General features: G+C 40.1%; 3 non-coding genes across 3 annotated transcripts; 1 reads left to right on the top strand and 2 right to left on the bottom strand.

Moving 5' to 3' along the window:
- Positions 1 to 2,738: 2,738 nt before the first annotated feature.
- TRNAS-CGA (transfer RNA serine (anticodon CGA)) lies at positions 2,739 to 2,815 on the bottom strand. The gene has a single exon. It is a non-coding gene; the product is annotated as a tRNA-Ser (tRNA).
- A 220-nt stretch (positions 2,816 to 3,035) lies between these two features.
- On the bottom strand, positions 3,036 to 3,112 carry TRNAS-CGA (transfer RNA serine (anticodon CGA)). Its single transcript has one exon. It is a non-coding gene; the product is annotated as a tRNA-Ser (tRNA).
- Positions 3,113 to 3,914: 802 nt separating this feature from the next.
- On the top strand, positions 3,915 to 3,991 carry TRNAS-CGA (transfer RNA serine (anticodon CGA)). The gene has a single exon. It is a non-coding gene; the product is annotated as a tRNA-Ser (tRNA).
- The last annotated feature ends 3,569 nt before the right edge of the window (positions 3,992 to 7,560 follow it).

Here is a 7,560-nt window from a genome sequence, read left to right as displayed (position 1 = left end):
CGTATTGTAACTCATGTCTACCATCATAACAAAAATACTCTCTTCATTGAACCAAAATTGTGCAGTCCATTGAGAACATTTTAAAGGAATATCTTGGTACGTTACATCAACTATATTTTACCATTTTACTGAGGTAATTTTAGTACAAAGGCGTGGAAAAGTTTCTTAGCGGAGATTAGATGAGTGATGAATTTTCAGTGAAGGAATATCATTCTCATTTTAAAAGAATAATAAAAAGTATTAGAAAATCTCGTTAGTCATCATACGAGTAACAACCTTGCCTTCTCTCAAACTTGCAAGTCGACTGTATGAATACATTTTATATCTTCCTGAGCGTTTTCTAAAATGCAATTTTTTTTCGGGGCGTCGACCCATGTGTATCTTTTGCCCCTACTGGCACTACATTGTATGAACCTACCTGTAATTGGAATGGCGGTAGTGTGGGATGTTGTGTGTGAGGAAAGGAATTCCTGTGTGGTAATTTTTAAATTTTTCTTTCGTCTAAACAAAGAGTATTTTCACGATGTAACTTCCTAATATAATATAATTAACTGTTTAAAACAATGAGGTCAGAGTAGCTAAAGTAATGATTGTCAAGCTTCGGCTGAGAAGGATGTTACAAGATCGAAGTGCGTCGGCCTGCAATAATTGTAACACTACCTAACGATATTTATTATTTCTATAGTATAGATCACTTTTGCAGCTCTCACAACAAACCAGTCTTAACAAATGAGATGTCAACTTAAATATAATTTTACGAAACAGTGAAAATTGCTTTTTCACTTCATAAATATCAATGATTTGGTAAAAAATACGCACCTCATTTTCGTTAAATTTAGCTCTACGTTTGCCGCGCAGGTCTCACTTCCTCTGCCATCTACCACTTGTCATGAAACTATTACTAACTTATCGTTGATTTGACGTCAAGAAGACATTTTGAGCCTTAATTTAGTACCGAATTTTCCCGTCTTAGTTCGTTATTGGCATGATTTTGTCCCCTTTAAGTTGCCTATATTATGACAGTTAAGAAATCACAAAGTCGAACATTTCAAACGAGCAGGGTTGCAGGTACATACTTTCCCAATCTCGTGTTCTCGCATGGAAAAATTCAAGTAACTTTCTCTAGATTGAAAGGTTCTTCTAATATACTGTATTTGTATTAAGGAAAGGGAAAAACTCTCAAGGAAGATTGTATCATTACTTCCGAGGTTGTTATCAAAGAAGTGTTGTAAAGTATTAGGCCCTATCTCCAAGAAATTTTGTAACTAGTATTGAATAGACGGTTATGAAAAATTGTTTCAATTATAATCAAAATATGTTTGTAGAATATTCTTTATAAATGTTAATTATATTGCATTTGATTTTGATTTTCTATAATTACAGTAAACTGGATGTAAATTTTATATACTTGTTATACAAAAGCACGTTTCGGTAACATATCCTTTAATACGGATGTGGGGGAGGGGAGGAATGTGGGGGCCAGGTTTTCATATCCGAGAGTTCTCGCGCGGGTATGCTAGTATCCACGAAGAGACGATAATGAAAATGTATTGTGTTCATCTACAGTTTCCGTGCCAACCAATAACCAAAAGGTAAAATTATAGTGGCGAGTCTTGTGCTCGCATTATTTTTAGCCGCGATCACGTGTAGGGATAATGTTTGTTAATCATTTAATTTCATCTGCCCAAAGACTTTGAGCTACCAGACTTATAAATGATGGGTTGGGATAAAACCATACAACACTGGCGTGTGGTCTCCAGAGAGGCTTTGTGCATGTCTTTCGAGTTTACGTCTTGTGCTTCTATGAGGGTGGGGCCTTACCTGTGATGATTTGGAATGATGAAGGCGCCACAAATCTGTAGCCCCGAGCCAAAAGAATTAACCAATGATAGTTAAAATGCACGACCCGAAGAGGAATCGAACCAGAGACCTTGGACCAAAGGCAAGCTTGTTAACTTAAGCCATTGAGCAGGACGGTCGAATTAACATGTCACCAGTGTTGACTACCTATGTAACTACACCTATAGTTTCTTGGTACTAGAAATCTAAAATACACTCCAGTTATTGAAGTAAATATACCTCGATCAAATTTTTCATCAGCTATCGAATTCTAACAAGGAAGAGGTCCGAATTGTTTCTGCGCTATTCCAATTCTTGCGTAGCACGTGTGACTACTGGCCAGTATTTAAAATAAGCTTGTAGAACATCAAAGAATATAATTTGTGGCCCGCCTCAGTGGCGCAGTCAAATAGTCGTCTGTTTTCTGTTTCCAAGATGATGGCTTCGATTCCGGCTAAGATCTATGGCATTTGATGTTTTTTAAATGAAGTATCCATTGTGATAGGTTGTTAATTACCGTTTTGCATATCGTCCTTGAAGAAACAAAACCTCGGATGTCACAATGTACTTCATATGCATTTTTTTCTTTAAGACTGGTCTGGATTCCCAGCCACAATGGATATGCAGTCCATCAGAACAATTTTCGTTGTGTTGATTTTCCTACGCATCGGTGTAAAGGAACCCTACTGAACCGTACTGTAGAAATGTATACTTGCGTGTCGTATTTACGCACTCCTACAGTATACTGTTGTCAAATAGACATTCGCATGAAGTAGGGATATGATAAGTCGTCACGGAACACATAGGTATTTGATCGAAACAGACTTTCAACGTATTAGGTCGTGTTACGTACATGTAGTACGTGTTGAAGAGATGTTAAGTACAGAACAAAAATGGCCAGCCGGACACCAGTGGGATCCGAACCCACAACCTCCCGATTTCGCGTCGGTTGCTCTACCAATTGAGCTATGGTGGCCTAGGCCATCTTTGTTCTATTTGAAAGGATCTGAGCTACAGGTCTGGCACTGCTGCTAGCACACTGTAGAGTGCGTATAAGTCGCCCGTTGTGGGGCATGTCAATGAATATTGAATTTTCACGACCTCATTGCAATCGAAACAGACTTTCAACGTATTAGGTCGTGTTACGTACATGTAGTACGTGTTGAAGAGATGTTAAGTACAGAACAAAAATGGCCAGCCGGACACCAGTGGGATCCGAACCCACAACCTCCCGATTTCGCGTCGGTTGCTCTACCAATTGAGCTATGGTGGCCTAGGCCATATTTGTTCTGTTTGAAAGGATCTGAGCTACAGGTCTGGCACTGCTGCTAGCACACTGTAGAGTGCGTATAAGTCGCCCGTTGTGGGGCATGTCAATGAATATTGAATTTTCACGACCTCATTGCAATCGAAACAGACTTTCAACGTATTAGGTCGTGTTACGTACATGTAGTACGTGTTGAAGAGATGTTAAGTACAGAACGAAAATGGCCAGCCGGACACCAGTGGGATCCGAACCCACAACCTCCCTATTTCGCGTCGGTTGCTCTACCAATTGAGCTATGGTGGCCTAGGCCATCTTTGTTCTGTTTGAAAGGATCTGAGCTACAGGTCTGGCACTGCTGCTAGCACACTGTAGAGTGCGTATAAGTCGCCCGTTGTGGGGCATGTCAATGAATATTGAATTTTCACGACCTCATTGCAATCGAAACAGACTTTCAACGTATTAGGTCGTGTTACGTACATGTAGTACGTGTTGAAGAGATGTTAAGTACAGAACAAAAATGGCCAGCCGGACACCAGTGGGACACGGTGTCCGGGAGGTTGTGGGTTCGGATCCCACTGGTGTCCGGCTGGCCATTTTTGTTCTGTACTTAACATCTCTTCAACACGTACTACATGTACGTAACACGACCTAATACGTTGAAAGTCTGTTTCGATTGCAATGAGGTCGTGAAAATTCAATATTCATTGACATGCCCCACAACGGGCGACTTATACGCACTCTACAGTGTGCTAGCAGCAGTGCCAGACCTGTAGCTCAGATCCTTTCAAACAGAACAAAGATGGCCTAGGCCACCATAGCTCAATTGGTAGAGCAACCGACGCGAAATCGGGAGGTTGTGGGTTCGGATCCCACTGGTGTCCGGCTGGCCATTTTTGTTCTGTACTTAACATCTCTTCAACACGTACTACATGTACGTAACACGACCTAATACGTTGAAAGTCTGTTTCGATTGCAATGAGGTCGTGAAAATTCAATATTCTTTGACATGCCCCACAACGGGCGACTTATACGCACTCTACAGTGTGCTAGCAGCAGTGCCAGACCTGTAGCTCAGATCCTTTCAAACAGAACAAAGATGGCCTAGGCCACCATAGCTTAATTGGTAGAGCAACCGACGCGAAATCGGGAGGTTGTGGGTTCGGATCCCACTGGTATCCGGCTGGCCACTTTTGTTCTGTACTTAACATCTCTTCAACACGTACTACATGTACGTAACACGACCTAATACGTTGAAAGTCTGTTTCGATTGCAATGAGGTCGTGAAAATTCAATATTCATTGACATAGGTATTTGCTTTACGTCGCACCAACACAGATATGTCTTATGGCGAATGGGATGGGAGCGGTCATGGCCTTAATTAAGGTACAACCCCAGCATTTGCCTGGTGTGAAGATAGGAAACCACAGAAAACCATCTTCAGGGGTGCCGACAGTGGGGTTCGAATCCACGATCTCCCGGATGCAAGCACACAAGTGCGCGCCCCTAAGCGCACGGCCAACTCGCCCGGTCGGAACACATAATGAAAAGAGGACATGCACACGTAAAGTATGTAATAGAGAACTTAAAAGAAACGTCTACAACATTCGGAGGAGAACTTTTTTTGTTTTTTGCTAGTTGCTTTACGTCGCACCGACACAGATAGGTCTTATGGCGACGGTGGGACGGGAAAGACCTAGGAGTGGGAAGAAAACGCCCGTGGCCTTAATTAAGGTACAGCCCCAGCATTTGCCTGGTGTGAAAATGGGAAACCACGGAAAACCATTTTCAGGGCTGCCGATAGTGGGGTTCGAACCTACTGTCTCCCGAATACTGGATACTGGCCACACTTAAGCGACTGCAGCTATCGAGCTCGGTCGGAGGAGAAACTATCGGAGAACGAAGTATGCAAGGCCACGCTTTCACAAAGAAGGAATCTCAACCATCCCTGGGGAAAAACTATACAAGTGTTAATAATGTAACAGTGCGTTTTCGAGAATTGTTCGTCTCGAGAAACACAACTGCATCCACTCGGAGGTGAGACTACACAAGTGCAGTAATACGTCTCACGAGACAAACTCGGAAGTAACCAAGGACCTGCTCACCTGATGAGTCAAACTAAGCACTGTCCCTGCATTGCACGAGGTAATAGTCCTTAGGGGACTTACAAAGCTATTTATTTATTTTATTTATTGACAGTATGCTGTATTTAAGGCACATTCTCTTTTACACTTTCGCATAAGAAAACGAATACTACGAACATTGTTCTGATGGACTGCATATCCATATACTGTAATTTGGAAGCGTGTCAAGTCTTAAGGGAAAATAATGGATAGGAAGAGCATTTTGACACACGAGGTGTTGTGTCTTCACCAACGATATCCTTCTAAAGTTTATTATAATCGAGATAACATTCCAAGTCCTCTGACCTAGCCTTTCTTGGTTATTTCCAGTCTATCTACCATTTTCCTTTCGAACTATTCAAGGATACCTTTCTCTTTACATCTACCCGCTGTGTAATATTCACTAATTTTAGATAGGAAAGCAATTTTTATTTCCCTGTTTTGAAGTTTTCATACTTTATCACGCCCCACTCCGAGTACAGGTATTATATTGTACTCAAATATTTCGCGATATTAAGTGAGAACTTACCTCCCCCCACGACTCACTAATGATAGATACTGTGTCTTAGGGATGATGTAAACTCAATATTATTTCACAGGAGAAGAATAGGATCGTTCTATAATTCATAGTTCACTGCTAATTTTTAATTTTTTAAATGATGGTATTCATTGAAAGGAAAAAAATAACAGGGTGCAGTCCTTATTAACTCACTTCCTAAAGAATGAATATATCAGCTATAAAAGACTGGGTGGACTGTCGGGAGTATTTTAGTGAAAACGTCGCTCGATGCAAGTCTGGTGGTTTTTTAAAGTATTGTTGCTAGATACAGTGGTCTTTCCCCTTTAAAATGAGAAGTTATACATACCCGCCGCACTTGTTGTCTAGAAATTATTACTGTTTTAAAACTTTAATGTTTTGTGGCACCGGCCCAAGAGCAGCTCTGAAACTATAGATATGTTCTACGTCAAAAGGTATGAGGGAAATACCTAAATTAAGTATTTTACTAAACAGTCAATAAAGAATAATTTGATACTCTATCCATCGCAGAAATGTGAAACAGAGCGAAATATGGTGCCATGGGAGGTAGGTAATCCTTTGAAATATAAAGATTTAGCAGAATTATCAACGTAAGATTGGGCTATAGAGACAAAACGGAACCGAAATGACAAAAATGTATTAAATTTACGAGGCTAATTGACTCAGTGACACACTATTGTCATATATTGAATGTTTCAGTTAACTTTAGGGAGAGATTGCTGCCAATCAACTGAGAGATAAAGGAATAAAATGGATATCGATGGCTTTCTTTAAAAACCTCGTAAGTCCGAATACTCTTCCTATCCATTATATTCCTTAAGACTGGTCACGCCTCCCAGGCCCATATTTCTATGCAGCCCAAAATAATTTTCGTTATGGTCATTTTCCTCTGCCTATTCGTAAAGGAAAATGAACCTTAAATACATTACGCTGTAGGAGTGTGTAAATTTGCCATGCAATCAACATCCCTACAATACGGTACGGTAAGGTCCATTTTCCTTCAGACATTAGCAAAGGAAAATGAACACAGCGAAAATTATTCTGATGGACTGCATACAAATATATGACCGGGAGGCGTGGCCAGTCTTAAGGGATATAATAGGTACGAAGAACATTTGGACATACGAGGTTTTAAAAGAAAGCCATCGATATAGAATAATTCTACCATATAACATGTGAAACTAGACTTCCTAATTTAATTTACTAAGACAGATGAGGAAGCTAACCTTATAATAGTATATCTGTAAACACATTGAAAAATGAAGTATATTAGTCATTAAAATATACATATTCAGCACATCTGTGGCGTTATTTGACCAGATAACAAAAATTTAATGATGCGCTCAAAATCTTCACTGTTTGTATTGTACTAGGATTAAAAAGTCAAACCCCACATTCTCTGAATTAAGGCACCTATTATCTGTTGACTATTTCATAAACTTACAAATTCATAAATACGTGTTGTAATAACTAGGTGAATCGATGCCCTTAACGTGCATCTACACACATGTGGACACTATGCACGAGAGATTTGAGGTCCACAGTTATCAGCAGGTTTTACAGGACTAAGCCAAGCAACACATCTCAAGGATATGTTTTTGAAGATTATGCACGGAGCTGGGCAACAGGCGGAAGTGAGTTTTATTTTAAACAATAATCGGTGCAGACATAAATAGAATTTGAAATGTGGTGTTACAAAAAAATCTGAAGATGAGATGGTTAGATAAGATCACAGACGAGAAGATGCGGCATCAAATATACGAGAGGAGAAAGATTTGGCAAGGAAAAGCTAAAAG

The sequence above is a fragment of the Anabrus simplex genome, chromosome 7, assembly GCF_040414725.1.
Source record: "Anabrus simplex isolate iqAnaSimp1 chromosome 7, ASM4041472v1, whole genome shotgun sequence".
Taxonomy (NCBI): domain Eukaryota; kingdom Metazoa; phylum Arthropoda; class Insecta; order Orthoptera; family Tettigoniidae; genus Anabrus; species Anabrus simplex.
This window is presented reverse-complemented; position numbering and strand designations above follow the sequence as displayed.